The following is a 16,859-nucleotide window of genomic DNA, read 5'->3' as shown; positions in this document are numbered from 1 at the left end:
ACGCATTGCAGAGATTCCTTGCCGCGCAGACTTTGTTTAAATATTCTGCTGAGTGAATATTAATGTAGAAACAACACAGAAAATCCTGAGACTTTTTTTTTTTTTTTTTAACACAGGCGTCTATCTTTAGCGTTTTACGTAAGCCTTTAAACGTTTACCCAATCTGGACGTAGCGCGTTGGCCCCTCTCTGTCTTTAATCAAGATGCTTCTGAGGCTTCCCTCTAATTATGTAACTGCACAGGCAGCGCCGCCATGTAGGCCGGGGTCTCCTCTGGTCATTATCATTAGAAGATTTAAAGGGAAAGTTTTGGCAAGGTCTGATTAAATGGTAGTTTGGGTAAAATATATATATATAGATAGATAGAGATTTTATATATATATATATATATATATATATATATATATATATATATATATATATATACACACTTGCTGACCATGCCTTTCAAACTCAGAATTCTGTAAAAACAAAAATGTTTATGATGGCCACTTCACTTTGAAACTCAGAATTCTGACTTTTGATCTCAGGATTCTGACTTTAAAGCTCAGAAACATTTTTTCAAATTCAGAATTTCAAAATCATAATTCTGTAAAAAAAAAAAAATGTTTATGATGGCCTCTTCACTTTAAAACTCGGAATTTTGTTTTTTAATCTTATAATTCTGACTTATAAACTCAGAATTCTGTAAAAAAAAATGTTTTCAAAATCAGAATTCTGGCTTTCAAACTCAGAATTCTGTAAAAAAAAAAAAAAAAAATGTTTATGATGGCCACTTGACTTTGAAACTCAGAATTCTAACTTTTGATCTCAGGATTTTGACTTTCAAACTCAGAATTCTATATAAAAAAAAAATGTTTCAAGCTCAGAATTCTAACTTTCAAACTCAGAATTCTGTAAAAAAAAAAAAAAAAATGTTTATGATGGCCACTTGACTTTGAAACTCAGAATTCTAACTTTTGATCTCGGGATTTTGACTTTCAGACTCAGAATTCTATTAAAAAAAAGTTTTCAAACTCAGAATTCTGTACAAAAAAAAATGTTTATGATGGCCACTTGACTTTGAAACTCAGAATTCTAACTTTTGATCTCAGGATTCCGACTTTCAAACTCAGAATTCTATTAAAAAAAAGTTTTCAAACTCAGAATTCTATTAAAAAAAAGTTTTCAAACTCAGAATTCTAGCTTTCAAACTAGGAATCCTGTAAAAAAAATTTTTTATGATGGCCACTTGACTTTGAAACTCAGAATTCTAACTTTTGATCTTGGGATTCTGACTTTCAAGCTCAGAATTCTATAAAAAAAAAATGTTTTAAAACTCAGAATTCTGACTTCCAAACTCAGAATTCTGTAAAAAGAAAAAAAAAAAAAAGTTCATGATGGCTCCAGGGATCTTCTATATTTCTGGCACTTTTTGTTCACAAGTAACAATCAGTATTTTTTGCAAGAAAAGTACTGTTATAACCCCCACACATTATATATATTTTAAGGGTTTTACTATATTGTGCATAGGTATATAATAATGTAAGTGGTCTTGTAACATATATTGGGCTAGCGCCTTATTTTATTTAAATGTATATATATATATATATATATATATATATATATATATATATATATATATATATATATATATATATATATATATATATTTTTAGCAGAGACCCTAGAGAAAAAAAATCAGATCGTTTATATTTTTTTTATGTCACATGATATTTGCACAGCGGTTTTTCAAACACAATTTTGAGGGGAAAATACCCTTTTTTTTATTTAAATCCGAAAGAAACCCCACAATACATAACCAAATTTTTTTGTAAAATTATGTTACACCGAGTAAATAGATACCTAACATGTTCTATTTTAAAATTGCATATGCTCGTGGAATGGCGACAAACTTCCATACTTAAAAATCTCCATAGGCGAAGCTTTAAAAATTTGTACAGGTTACCTGTTTAGAGTTACAGAGGAGGTCTAGAGCTAGAATTATTGCTCTTGCTCTAACATTCACGATATTTCTATGCTGACAAGGTAGCTATTTGTATCTGATGTGCGTATGTCCTCTGGATATATCCAGATATCCTCTGGATATAGCAATGCTTGAAAGTTTTATTAATCATATGTTATTGTAATATAATGTCTGATGGATTTATTTTATCTTTGATAGTGAGACCTGTTCCTTCCAACTACCCCCAAGTATGTCCTGACGAAGCAAAACAGCGTAACGCGTTGACGCTAGGGTTGCCACCTTTTCTTCAAGTCAAACCCGAACACTTTAGCGGTGCACAGCAATTTTTTTTATAGTATAAACTATACATATATTTTGCTACTAAATAACATTTCTAATCATATGAAGTTAATAACAAGAGTTCCCTGTTACATCAGAGACCACAGAGTTCCTCTTTACATCTGAATTCGCAGAGTTCCCTTTCACTGTAAGCGGGGAGGGGGGGGGAGGGGGCTCTGCAGACTCTGATGTAAGGGAGAACTCTGGGGACTCTAACATAAGGGATGCGCTGGGAACCCTGATCTAAGGGGGAACACTGAGAACTCTGATGTACGGAGCGTACTCTGATGTAAGGGGAAAGGCTGTGGCCTCTGGTGTAAAGGGGAACTCTGATATAAGGGGTGCTCTGAGAACCCTGATTTGCCTTAGTGTACTTACTCAGAGGCAAGAGAGTGAAGGGGGGAGACTTCAATCACAGATAGATGGATGGTAAGATGGATGGTGAGCTCACTCACCTCTTGACAGTCAACACCTCTCATCCAGTTGGATCTGAGGCTGCTGGACTTCAAATTTCTGGCCCAAATTTCCCTTTTCTGAGGCACAGTGCCAGGGATTGGAGTGTGGGCAGACAAAGAGGGGTAGGGGTGGGGGGGGGGGGGGGAAGAGGTGCAGATCGAGCCCTCTCTCCTCTCCCGTCTGTATGTGTTTGGGGGGGGTTGTTAATGTTGGCTTTGGGGAGTGTGAAAGAGAGTAACAGACACTCTCAGCTTAGACAACTGCAGCCAGCAAACCTGCTGGGAAGCCATAGGCCAGTCTAAATAATGTGTCCGGGGTGCAGACAGTCGGAAACCCGGACACATGATTCCAAACCCGAACTGTCCGGGTGAATCCTGGACAGGTGGCAACCCTAGTTGACGCACAGGGGCTCACTGCCGTTTATTTGGTGCCACTAGATACTCATTACTATCATATGCCTATCGTATGTTTTTAATTCTTTTTTTTACTTGACCTGTTTGATTGTTAATAAAATATATTTTCGTACTATATCGTTATCCATCTTGCCTGTGAAGTCCGCCCTTTACCCGTTCTCTCTTCCAATCAAGTTTATACGAAGAGTGTTATTTCAGTTTTTTCACTTTAACCGGTTCCCGACCAGCGCACGCCGATGTACGTCGGCAGAATGGCACGGGCAGGCATATTGGCGTACAGGTACGTCCAATCTTCAATGCCGCCCTGCCATCAAGAGCGCGCCGGCGGCGGCGCGCTCGCGTGCCGGTCAGGACCCCCGTGAGTCCGGTCGCAGGTCCCGCGGACTCGATCGCCGCGGGCATACCCGCGATCGTCTCACAGGACGGCTGAATGGAGGAAATGCCATGTAAACAGCATTTCTCCATTCTGCCTAGCAACTAGTGACGCTGATCTCTGCTCCATGTGATTGGAGCAGAGATCAGTGTTCATTAAATGAAAGCCCAACCCCCCCACAGTTAGTAACACGCCCCTAGGAACACTTAACCCCTACACTGCCACCCACTGCTTAACCCCTTCACTGCCAGTGTCATTTACACAGGAGTCACTGCATTTATATAGCACTGATTACTGTATAAATGACAATGGTCCCAAAAATGTGTCAAAAATGTCCGATGTGTCCGCCACAATGTCGCAGTCACAATAAAAATCGCTGATTGCCGCCATTACTAGTAAAAAAAAAAATAATAAAAAATTATTAATAAAAATGCCATAAAACTATCCCTATTTTGTAAACGCTATAACTTTTGCGCAAACCAATCAATAATCGCTTATTGCGATTTTTTTTACCAAAAATATGTAGAAGAATACGTATCGGCCTAAACTGAGGGAAAAAATGTTTTTTTATATATTTTTGGGGGATATTTATTATAACAAAAAGTAAAAAACAATGCGTTTTTTTCAAAATTGTCGCTCTATTTTTGTTTATAGCGCAAAAAATAAAAACCGCAGAGGTGATCAAATACCACCAAAAGAAAGCTCTATTTGTGGGAAAAAAAGGACGTCAATTTTGTTTGGGAGCCACGTCGCACGACCGCGCAATTGTCAGTTAAAGCGACGCAGTGCCGAATCGCAAAAAGTGGTCTGGTCTTTGACCAGCAAAATGGTCCGGTCTGTAAGTGGTTAAGGTAAGTCAGAACTGTTTTGGCAGGTAAAACAGCTCAATGCGTCTATTTCACGGGTGCTTAATTTAAGGTGAAATTTCTCCAAGCACAAAGCTGAAATGATCTGCAAAGAGGCTGCAGGAGATCAGTAGTACTGAGACGTAATAAGAGGATGAAAAAAGGGCTAAAAGAGTCATTTTGGAGAAAGAAATAATAATGTTTATGGTGCACGGCACTTTAGCAAATCAGCTGTCATCCAGCGTGAGTCCCATCCAGACTGGAAATAACAACATAAAGATCAGTTGATAAACTATAACAATAATTAACTAAAATCCGCAATAACCTTGTTCTCGCTCACAATGTTTTCACCATTTGGGACAAATGGTTGCGATTTCAGATAAATTTGCTGATAAGGAAATACCTCTGAAAGCATCAGAGTGGCCGGATCTGATCTGGAGGGAGCCGGTAAGCTCCAGATCTTTAGATAGCTGACAGAGGGCAGATATTTCACTTGTAGGAACTTGAGGAACACTTGGAGGTCAGGTGATCTCCTTATCAGATGACTTCAGTTGTTGGAGATACAAGATTTCAGGATGAATTTCATCCCATTGTATACATTTTGTAGTATATATATATATTGTAGATATAAAAAATTGTATATGACCCGGGGGAAGAAATCTAAGTAGGGTTGCCACCTGTCCAGGATTCACCCAGACAGTCCAGGTTTTAAATCATGTATCCAGAACTTGAGGAACACTTGGAGGTCAGGTGATGTCCTTATCAGATGACTTCAGTTGGAGATACAAGATTTCAGGATGAATTTGATCCCCATTGTATACATTTGTACTATACATGTACCGTATTTATCGGCGTATAACACGCGCCGGCGTGTAATACGCACCCCAAGTTTAGGAGGGAATTTTAAGGAAAAAAACTTTTAGGAGGGAAGTTTAAGGGAAAAAAAAAACTTACATTTATATGCCCATCAGTGTCATCTGCAGCCTTGTCCACCATTGCAGTCTTATGCAGCCTTGTCCACCATTGCAGCCTTATGCAGTCTTGTCCACCAGTGCAGTCTTATGCAGCCTTGTCCACCAGTGCAGTTTTATGCAGCCTTGTCCACCAGTGCAGTTTTATGCAGCCTTGTCCACCAGTGCAGTCTTATGCAGTCTTGTCCCCCATTGCAGCCGTGTCTATTTTATTTTTTAAAAATGCCGCCGCCGAGATACAGAGCCGGATGTGTATCTCGGCGGCGTGCGGTAGTTCTCGGCTCTTCTCGGGCAGCTTTCAGCCACCTTCGGCTCTTCTCGGGCAGCTTTCGGCCGCCTTCGGCTCTTCTCGGAAGCTTTCAGCCGCCGAGAAGAGCCGAAGGCGGCCGAAAGCTTCCGAGAACGGCCAAAGGCGGCCAAAAGCTGCCAAGAAGAGCCGAAGTCGGCCGAAAGTCGCCTTAAAGAGCCGAAGGCGGCTGAAAGCCGCCCAGAGGCTCAGAATTTTGGGGGATTGGTGTATAACACGCACCCACGATTTTCCCCTGCTTTTAAAGGGAAAAAAGTGCGTGTTATACGCCGATAAATACGGTATATAACCCAGGGAAGGGTTCTGAGTAGGGTTGCCACCTGTCCAGGATTCACCCAGAAAGTCCGGGTTTTAAATGATGTATCCAGAACTTGAGGAACACTTGGAGGTCAGGTGATCTCCTTATCAGATGACTTCAGTTGTTGGAGATACAAGATTTCAGGATGAATTTGATCCCCATTGTATACATTTTGTAGTAAATATATTGTAGATATTAAAAATTGTATATCACCCGGGGGAAGCAATCTGAGTAGGGTTGCCACCTGTCCAGGATTCACCCAGACAGTCCGGGTTTTAAATCATGTGTCCAGAACTTGAGGAACACTTGGAGGTCAGGTGATCTCCTTATCAGATGACTTCAGTTGTTGGAGATACAAGATTTCAGGATGAATTTGATCCCCATCGTATACATTTGTAGTATACATATTGTAGATATAAAAAATTGTATATAACCCAGGGAAGGGATCTGAGTAGGGTTGCCACCTGTCCTGGATTCACCCAGACAGTCCGGGTTTTAAATCATGTGTCCATGTTTCAGTCTGCCTGAAACCCAGGCACATTATTAAGACCGGGCTGTGGCTCCCCAAGTAACCGAGATAGTCGCACAGAAGTCTGTTGCCTTCTGGAGGCTGCGGGCGGCTGTCTGGGGGGCAGGTTTGGCATCACCGAAGGGTGGAGCGATGATGTCAGCAAGAGCAATTCGGCAACACCCATTGTTTGCCGTATTCCTACTGTAAGAGTCCAGGGCTTACTACGCATGCACCATTGGTGCGTTGCCGCAAGAGGAAATCTGTGCCAACTGAGCATGCGCCAAAGACCCCTCAGGGCGCCAAACCACATTTGCGCAGAAGACTTGATGGAAAGGGGCAGGAAAATGCCCAGGACGTGCACAGGAAGTGACCTGAACCTGCTGGAAAAAGGCGGGAAATTACCCAGGAGGCACACAGGAAGTGACCTCAACCTGCTGGAAAAAGGCGGGAAAATACCCAGGAGGCACACAGGAAATGACATCGACCTGATGGAAAAAGGTGGGAAAATGCCCAGGAGGCACACAGGGAGTGACCTCAACCTGCTGGAAAAAGGCGGGAAAATACCCAGGAGGCACACAGGAAATGACATCAACCTGATGGAAAAAGGTGGGAAAGTGCACAGGAGGCGCACAGGAAGTGACCTCAAACTTCCCTATATAAGCCCAGCCCACACACTGCCAAATTGCTAGATTATCTTCAGTCCCTCCTTGTTCCTGTGCCAGTGTGTGAGCTGTCTGAACCTGTTGTGACCTGGAAACGTATTTGACTACTCTTGATTGCTGCTTGCCACTGACCTCGGATTTGTACCTTAATCATTCTACTTCTTTTCCCCCTTTTGTACTCAGCTGCCAGATTGGAACCGACCCCAGCTTGGATCTCGACCATTCTTCTTTGGATTAACCCTTTTATGCTTCCTTGCCCAACTGAACCTGACCTCAGCTCGGATCTCGGACTAAGGCGTGCACCCCTGGCACCTCGGTCTCACATCAGGTATGTGGCTCTCGTGACACCTACTCTCCTTGTTGCACCCAAATATGTCCCAGATCTTTTATAACCCATAGTGTTTACTGCGGGAAAATCTCGGACTAAGGCTTGCATGGTGCTCCGCACCCCTGGCAACCCAGTCACTCAGTGTCCACCAAGTCTCTGTCTCCGTCTCCAGAGGCTTTAAGGACCCGAGGTGCAAAGGGGGGCCTCCCCACTACTTCAGTCTCACATCAAGTACGTGGCTTTCGTGACACTACTTTCCTTGGGACACTCAAATATGTCCCAGGTCTTTTATAATCCATAGTATTTACTGCAGAAAAAAAAAGTGTTCGGATTTGGCTTGAAGGAAAGGTGGCAACCCTGGATCTGAGTCTTCCTCAGATAGCAAAGGGGATCACCTGAATTCCAAACATTCTGCAATAACCGATGACTAACACAGTCCAAGACTCTACTAGCTGCAAGAACATGTAAAGTGTAGACGCCTGCCCATCACATCGACACCTATGGTCAAAAGTTCAGGTGTCTCCAGTAAAGGGCACTGGAAATACTATATCATACAAAGACATCGTAGATCAGTGGTTCTCAATCAGCCAGGGTACCCTTAGAATGTATGCAAACTCTCAAAGCACCCCAGTCTAAAACAGGGTCCCCCTTCACATCAGCTTTTCTCCTTCACATCAGAGTCTTTACTTTGTAGATTTTGTAGACAATTGTGCTCTTCCAACCTTCTGGTACCAGTTTTGGGAAGACCCAACTGTACACCTTTGGAATGAATTGGAACACCGATTGTGAGCGAGGCATCCAACATTAGGACCCGACCTCACAGATTGGCTGAGAGTGCAAGGGCAGTAAAAGGTTAAAAGAAAATCATTTCCAAAGCTGTTCAGTAGGGTTGAGGTCAGGGCTCTGTGCAGGACACTCGAGTCTCTCCACACCAAGCTGGTCAAACCATGCCTTTATTGGGCTGGCTTTGTACACAGGGGCACAGTCATACTGGAACAGAAAAGGGTCTTCATCAAACGGTTACCACAAATTTGGAAAAGCATATTTGTCTACAGCAGTGATTCTCAACCAGGGTTCCTCCAGAGTTAGCTAAGGGTTCCTTCAGCATTGGGCATTATCTGTGTCATGGTTATGCAATAGAGTTGGTCTGCTTACCTGTTTCCATGTGTTCATCTCTAGAGGCCAGCCAACCCTCACCTGACTGCTTTTGTAATCCATCCTCTGGCATGACTCCACCCTAGCTCCTATCAGAGAACTCTATATTAACCTGTGCACTGCAAGCCAACAGGGCTGATCAACCATTGTGTATTCCTTTGTATGTTAGCTTCCTGTTACCTGCTGTGTGCTCTTCTGTTGTTCCGTTACCGACTTTGGCGTGTCCTTGACTATCCCTGTTTGCCTGTGATCCTGACCTTTTGGCGTGTCCCTGACTATTCCTGTCTGCTTGTGGCCCCGACCTTGGCTTTGTCCCTCACCATCCCTATCCTCCTTTTGCCTACTGTGGTTGTGAGCTGGGAGACCCTGGGGGTCGCGACCTGGAGCCAGTTGCAGCCAAGTCCATCCTCACCACTCGAGGCTCTGGTGAACACCTGCTGGCTCTTAGACTCCGTGCCCCAGGGAATCTTACGCTCTAACCCTGGTGGGACCTGTCTCCCGTCCGCAGCAGTCAGCCGTAGGGTCCACAACCTTGCGGTGCACTCCTGATCCCTACGGTGTGCATCTGTCACCTCGCCTCAAGGTGATCTGCCTCTGAGATGAGCTCCCACTCCCACCATTGATCTTTTTAGCTATCTGTAAGGAGGTAATTCTTCCCAATGACCACAAGTGTAAGGACCATTCCTCCCATTGACCATCACACTAATGTATCATGAGTTGTAGATTTCTAATTTTTACCAGGGGTTCCCCGAGACCGGAGAATTATTTTAAGGGTTCCCCTGTGTTGAAAAGGTTGAGAAAGGTTGGTCTACAGTGTCTGTATGATGGAGTATTACCACCACCACCACTCTTCAGTGGAGACACCAGAACTCATTGTGGACATTGTAGACCATTGTCTTTTCCAACCTTGTTGTAAGGGTTTGGTGAAGACCCTTTTCTGTTCCAGTATGCCTGGATGGCATCTGCATTGCATTACATTCAGTGGAGAACATGGGGAGACATTTGGGGGTCTTTTAGACCTTGGATGTCTCTTTAAAGAAAATCTGTCACAAAAAAAAAAATCATCACATGGGGACAAAAAGTATGCAATTTTAACGCTTGACATGTTGGGTATCTATTTACTCGGGGCAACTTCATCTTTTAGATTTTACCACAAACAATTGGGTAATTTATTATGTTTGTGTGCCCTAAAATTAAGTGTTTTTTTCCCGAAATTTTGCATTTCCTGGACTTTTGCGGAAATATGGCCTAGCAAAAAACAACAACTTGGAACTACTGCTGTTTTATTCTCCAGTCTACTTTCAGAAAAAAATAGAATGTTTTGGGGTTTTATGTAAATCTTCAAGCCTAAAAGGATTTTCTTTAAGCATGTGTTCATAAAAAAAAAAAAAGGCTCTGGCAGTCCAAGGCATGGATGAGAATGTACATGGGTCGCACCGCGGAGCGCTAAATTGGTCAATTTGTTTCGCTCCAAATTAGTTTTTTGATGAATTCCGACAAATTAGTTAAATCTGAATTATCCGAATTAATGAAAAACCCATTTAACAAACTTTTCCAAATATTCGTAAATTTGAATATTCGAAAATTCGTAAATTGAAAAGTTCATAAATTCGAAAATGTGCAAATTAATAAATTTGACAATTAATAAATTTGGAAATTCTAAAATTCTAAAATTCGGAAATTCAGAAATTCGTTAATTCAAAAATGTGTAAATTAATACATTTGAAAACTCAGAAATGTGAAAATTTGTAAATGAATAAATTAGAAAATTCAGAAATTCGAAAATTTGGAAATTCTGAAAATTCTAAAATTCGTAAATTCGAAAATTCATAAATTAGAAAATTTTAGTAAATTCGGAAATTCAAAAATTTGGAAATTTACAAATTTGGAAATTCGAAAATTCGGAAATTCAAAAATTCATAAATTTAAAAATTCATAAATGTAAAAATGTGTAAATTAATAAATTTAAAAAATTCAGAAATTTGAAAATTTGGACATTCGAAAATTCGGAAATACGAAAATTTGGAAATTTGAAGTTCGGAAAATCCAAAAACCCGAAAATTAAAAAATCAGAAATAATAACTAATAATAACTTAACTATTACTAATTATTAAATTATAGGTATTGGAATTTCCTTTAAAATTTGTCAGTTAGTGAACCTAATAAATATGAATTTATCCAAAGTAACAAATTATCCCGAAATAACGAATGACGCATCTAAACGAATGGAACGTCACAAATTAGTAATAATAAATCACAATAATAATAAAAACATTTTATTATTATTGTTATTTCTTAATATTTTTTTTCCGTTCCATTCATTTAGATGCAGCATTTGTTATTTCAGGCAATTCGTAACTTCGGATAAATTCAGTCAAAATTCGTATTCGTTACGTTCACTAATAGCCATATTTGAAAGTAAATTCCAATACCTATAATTTAATAGTTTACAAATTTTCGAATAGTTAAGTTATTATTAGTTAGTTATTTCTTTTGAATTTTCAGATTTTTTAAATTTTTTTTTGAATTTTCGAATTTACGAATTACGATCATAACGAATGACTCGAAAAACGAAAAAAAAAAAAAAATTAACAGGAATGCAGATTTGGAATTGGAAAATGTGTTTAGGTTTGAATTATGTACGTTATGTAATATGAATAACTGGGGATGTGTTATGCACCCACAGGGATATTTCTGTATCCCTGTAAAGAAATAAAGAATTTTTTAAAAAGTCGAAAACGAACAAATTTTTCGGCAGTGCACATGTCTAGTACAGATATTTATTTTTATTTTTTTTATTTTTTTAGGGTTCTTTAAAAAGTGAAAAATGGATGCCTGTATGCAAAAAAAATTACAAAAAAAAACAAAACATGCATTGGCGCAGACAGAGAGTTCTGAATGTGCCCTTACTATTTATTATGGGGCATCCGTGACTCTGAGCGTCATCACCATTTGGAAGACATTAGGCGTGCAGATGAGTGAACCGTTATATATAGCGCGGCAATGCTGTAACCACATGGATGGTTCATATGGTAAAAATTAATAACACGGAGTGCGTTTAGCCATCCGGTTTCCATCAAGGTCCCCGACTCTTAGACCCAAAGGTGACGTTTCTCTACAGTTAGCAGGTTACACGTCTATGCAATGCATTGTGGGTGTCTGACATTATTAGAGACTGCAGAGAAGATTGTTTTCAATCAGGCAGACGTCATCGGAGAGGATTACCAGCAAGTGAAGTATATATATAGGTAGCCAAGTCCCGAGCCTCTCTAGGCCTAATGGTGACCTCCAGAGTCAGAGACAGCTGGCATCCTTCTGTGTAGAGTGGGTTACGAGGCATGGTGGGTGTAATGCAAAGGTAGATTCATAGGCGCCAGACACTTCTTGAATGCAAAGAGGTTTATTTTCCCTTAAACGGAACTGTGGGAGAGAGGGTTGGGGCCAGGACACCCTTAAAGTGGTTGTAAACCCTTTTTTGTTGGCCTTTGCCTATAGGTAAGCCTAGAATAAGGCTCACCTATAAGTAGTGAAAATATTTCCTAAACCTGCGCCGTCTAGGAGAAATTTCACTTGTAGCGTGCCGATGTCTGTGAAGAGACGGACCGCCGTGCCGTTTCCTCCCCCAGCGCGTGCCGCGACTGATGGATCCCACGCACGTGCGGCGGTGACGTCACGCGACTCCGGCCAGTCACAGAGCCTGTGGCCCCGGAAGGAAGAGGGGCGAAGATGGACGCGGCCTGCACAGGGGACAGCGCGGGCTTCATTTGCAGGTAAGTGCAATATAATGGGCTAGCATGCGATGCATACTAGTCCATCGTGCTTTTCATTTGCAGGTCTTGCGGGGAGCCAAAGAGGAAGTAAAACCCATCGGGGGTTTACTTCCTCCTTAAGTAGATGCAATGTAAATTTTGCAGTTGGCACACTCCGAGACTTCTATAGGTAGGCAGCCATACAGGGGGAGGGGCCTGGACGGAGTCAGGATTTTGCCCCGTACACGCGATCGGATTTTCCGACAACAAAACCGTGGATTTTTTTTTCCGAAGGGCGTTGGCTCAAACTTGTCTTGCATGCACACGGTCACACAAATGTTGGCCAAAGATTCCGAACGTGGGAACGCGGTGACGTACAAGACGTACGACGAGCCGAGAAAAAAGGGAAGTTCAATAGCCCAGTGCGGCTCCTTCTGCTTGATTGTGCGACGGACTTGTGTACAAACCATCGGACTTTCCGACATCAAGTTTTGTTGTCGGAAAATTTGAGAACCTGCTAGCCAACATTTGTGTGCGGAAATTCCGACAGGCAAATGTTCATTGGGGCGTACACACGGTCGGACTTTCCGACAACAAGCTCACATTGGAATATTTCCCGTTGGGAAAATCGGACTGTGCGTACGCGGCTTTAGACTCCTTCAACTTACACGACTGTTGGGGCTGTTTGGAGTTTGGGATCTTGTCCTCTTGAATGAGCGGTCTTTATTACAGGAAGTCTGCAAGGATTACTGCACCGATCTGGAAGAAATACACAAAGCTCTCCAATGTTCAAGAAGAACGCGCATGTCCAGTGGGTTTATCATTCTGGAGTTTAGCTTTAGGTTTGGTCATTAGGTGGTCTGATGGAGGACCACCACAATTTACACAAAGAGCAGAACTGAACCTTCATGCTGGAAGGTGTGGAAGGTCTGGGTGCTGTCGTGTGTCAATGACTCCCTTAGAAACCAAGGTGGTGGTACCAGATAATGCTTCATGTCCATGCCGGCCATCCTGGTGGACAATGTCTCCAATCAGTTCTCCTATTTTTGTGTTTTTTGGCCAATATTTCCCTTACAGAGATTGTCCAGTGGATTTATCATTCCGAAGTTTAGCTTTAAGTTTGGTCATTAGGTGGTCTGATGGAGGACCACCACAATTCACACAAAGAGCAGAACTGAACCTTCATGCTGGAAGGTGTGGAAGGTCTGGGTGCTGTCGTGTGTCAATGACTTCCTTAGAAACCAAGGTGGTGGTACCAGATAATGCTTCATGTCCATGCCGGCCATCCTGGTGGACAATGTCTCCAATCAGTTCTCCTATTTTTGTGTTTTTTGGCCAATATTTCCCTTACAGAGATTTCTTTATCTGCCACTTAAAACAGAGACCGGTCTGCACGCCGGCGTTGTCACACAAACCTCTGAAAATAGAAGAAAGAACGTATTTGAACATCTGGAAGTCTTATCTCAGTGTGGATGACGGGACCTTTGTAAAGCAGCGGAGCAACCAGACCGCCTAGAGTGGCCTCTCGAGAAAGACACAGCCAAATACATTGTATCTCTGCGGCCTTTCATGTGAAATCACGAGATACAATGTTAGAACGAATGTTATCAGGCTGCACACCCAGCTATCCGGCTTGGACCCCTTCCAGGGCAATGGAAATCTCTCCAACCACAGACATAAAAGAGATTTGCGGGGGCTCGGTAATCTGCCGCACGTTTTCCAGTCTTTGCAGTGACCGGTTTCAGCGTCTGTTTCGAGTGATTTCATTTGTTGGCACGCGGAGCCGGAATCGCGGCGAAGAGGCACTGGGGGGGGGGGGGGGGGGATCGTGCTTTACATAACGTAACTTCACAATTGGAAAAATATAGCGGCGTGCAAACCATTGGCGCTTTAGAAATGCGGGCTGGAGAACGGACACATGGACTGGCAGCGGCCAGCGTAATAATGGACGTCATGGGCTTTTTTTTTTTAAAGATATTTGTGCGATTCTGCCCGTGCATTCCAAACTGCGCTAAAGTGGCAAAACGCTCAGTGCGTTTTTGGGTGCCATTTATTCCTAATGGCGCTCCAAATGCAGTGCGATTTGGCCATGAGAACTGTAGGAATTGGAGTGGCAAACCAAGAGAAAAAAGAAATCACGTGAAGCTCGTCGCCCAAAAATGTGCATGAAGCAGACAGAGCTTTCTTTTGGTGTTTTTATTTTTTATTTTTTGCTAAACAAACAGAAAAAAACTGAAAATATTGAAAAAAAAAAAGGTTTCGGTTATAAAATGTTGTATATAAGTAATGTTTCTCCTTCACTGATGAGCACTGATAACTGCATTGATGAGCACTGATAACTGCATTGATGAGCACTGATAACTGCATTGATGGGCACTGATGAGGCGGCACTGATGGGCACTGATAACTGCATTGATGGGCACTGATAACTGCATTGATGGGCACTGATGAGGCAGTACTGATGGGCACTGATGAGGCGGCACTGATGGGCACTGATAACTGCATTGATGGGCACTGATGAGGCAGTACTGATGGGCACTGATGAGGCGGCACTGATGGGCACTGATAACTGCACTGATGGGCACTGATGAGGCTGCAATGATATGCGGCACTGATGGGCACTGATAACTGCACTGATGGGCACTGATGAGGCTGCTAGGCATCACTGATAGACACTTATAGGTGGCACTGATGGGCACTGATAGGCATCAGTGATAGGCAATAATGGGCACCGATTGGCAGCACTGATGGGCACTGTTGAAGCTGCACTGATAATCAGGACACTGATGTTAGCGTAAGGAGAGGAATGCCAATAACCGGCATATCCCTGTTTATATCCTGATCAGCTGTAATTGGCTCTTTACCCTGAACTGTGATCAGCTGAGGGGCGGACTTACAGGGGTCACAGGAGTCGCCATCGCAACTGGGCCCCATGCTGCAGGGCCCCCTGTATGCTTAGATAGGAGAAACGGCAGACGAGCTCCCCGATCCTCAGCCAAACTGTAAATCGGCAGCTCATCACACTGATAAGGGTAAAGGACTGCTGTTTTTTAAAAGGCTATCTGTGCGTGTGTTTATGTGTGTGCATGTATGTGTATGTGCATGTGTTTATATGTATGTGCATATGTGCATTTATATATGAGTGTGTGTGTATTTATATATATGTGTGTGCTTATACATGTGTGCGTGTTTATATATGTGTGTGTGTGAGTGTATTATGTGTGTGTGTGTTTATATATATATATATATATATATATATATATATATATATATATATATATATATATATATATAGGTAGATACATATATATATATATATATATATATATGTTTTTTTTTTTACTATTTTGGGCCAATTTTCCTTTGATAATAATAAAAAAATAAATCCATAACTGTTTACTATCATATGAAAGCCCAATTTGTCCTGAAGAAGAACACAGTATAATCCACCTGGATACACAAAGTAGTTGTGATGATATCTACGGTTTTACCTACATATGTCAAAGTTGCAAAATTACAGACTTTTTTTTTTTTTTTACTGCTATCTGTGGCCCCATTACAGAGATTTCCCTTCACTTCCCATCCATGCTGACAACATTTTACCAAACAGGAAGTGAGGGAAGATCTGCATTGAGAGAGAAAGAGAGAGAAATTAAAAAAATGAGTAGGGGGAAGGCCTCCGAGTCCAAAGTGGACAACCAACGGCCACCAATGAGGTTCAAACATTTACCCACCAACCAATAGTTACGGGGCCCTCACAGACAGTTCTGATCTCGGACTTCTCAGAAGGAGTCCTCTCTCAGGATTTCCTTATAAGAGATGTAACCCACCTTATTGCACCTGGTGGTGAGAAGCTCCATTAGGACACCCAGCCGACCAGCGAGCCTTCATCTTCTGTAGTCACCAGTGGACCACCCCATTCCTCGGATGTCCATTTTCAGCAATTTGGCCATCAAGCTCTGGGTTCTTCCGGGTGATTTTCTTCAGCTCTATGACACTGAACACCTGCGGCAGGTAGAGAGGGCGGACTGATCTGGAATGTTCCCGTCGGTCGGGGAAGACAACAGAAGCAAATATTTGTCCTCAGCCAGCGCCGCCTCCGATTGTAAAACTTGTTTGCCGGAACAATGAGAGTTTCTTTTCAGTCAAAGAATGCGACCGAAGAACCAACAATTAGAGGACTTCGAAGGGATGTTGCTTTAAAACTGAAATCTGAGAGCATGGCCAAACTTTCACCCTTCTCTCCTACCATAAGGTCCCCTTCCACATGATGAGCCCGCTCAGGTCCACCTGGTCATTTTTCAGGTGGATCCGGGCGGGCCACCCGTTGACTCCTATGGGCAGGCGGATGACAGCGGAGATGTGTCCTCTGACACCCGTCTGCCGTCCGAACCGCTCAAAACAAATGTATGGCGATGCGTTCGCCGTCCGTCTGGCGGATCGGATGGGATCTGATGAAAATGGACAAGCTGGCCGTTTTTGTCCGATCTCTCCATAGAAATCAGCGG

General features: G+C 42.4%; 1 protein-coding gene across 2 annotated transcripts in view; it reads right to left on the bottom strand.

Annotated features, from left to right (window-relative positions):
• KCNJ16 (potassium inwardly rectifying channel subfamily J member 16) overlaps positions 1–16,859 on the bottom strand; it is a 74,589-nt gene that overhangs the window by 45,783 nt on the left and 11,947 nt on the right. The window contains exon 1 of one of the 2 annotated variants that reach the window (XM_077458672.1): positions 16,182–16,395. The exons of the other annotated variant lie outside the window; for it this stretch is intronic. The gene's annotated coding sequence lies outside the window, so the exon portion shown is untranslated. Of the gene's footprint in view, positions 1–16,181; positions 16,396–16,859 lie in introns of those variants that run through there. 2 annotated transcript variants of the gene reach the window in all.

The sequence above is a fragment of the Lithobates pipiens genome, unplaced genomic scaffold (assembly GCF_037356315.1).
Source record: "Lithobates pipiens isolate NorthernLeopardFrog02 unplaced genomic scaffold, aLitPip1_a1.2 Scaffold_28, whole genome shotgun sequence".
Lineage (NCBI taxonomy): Eukaryota > Metazoa > Chordata > Amphibia > Anura > Ranidae > Lithobates > Lithobates pipiens.
This window is presented reverse-complemented; position numbering and strand designations above follow the sequence as displayed.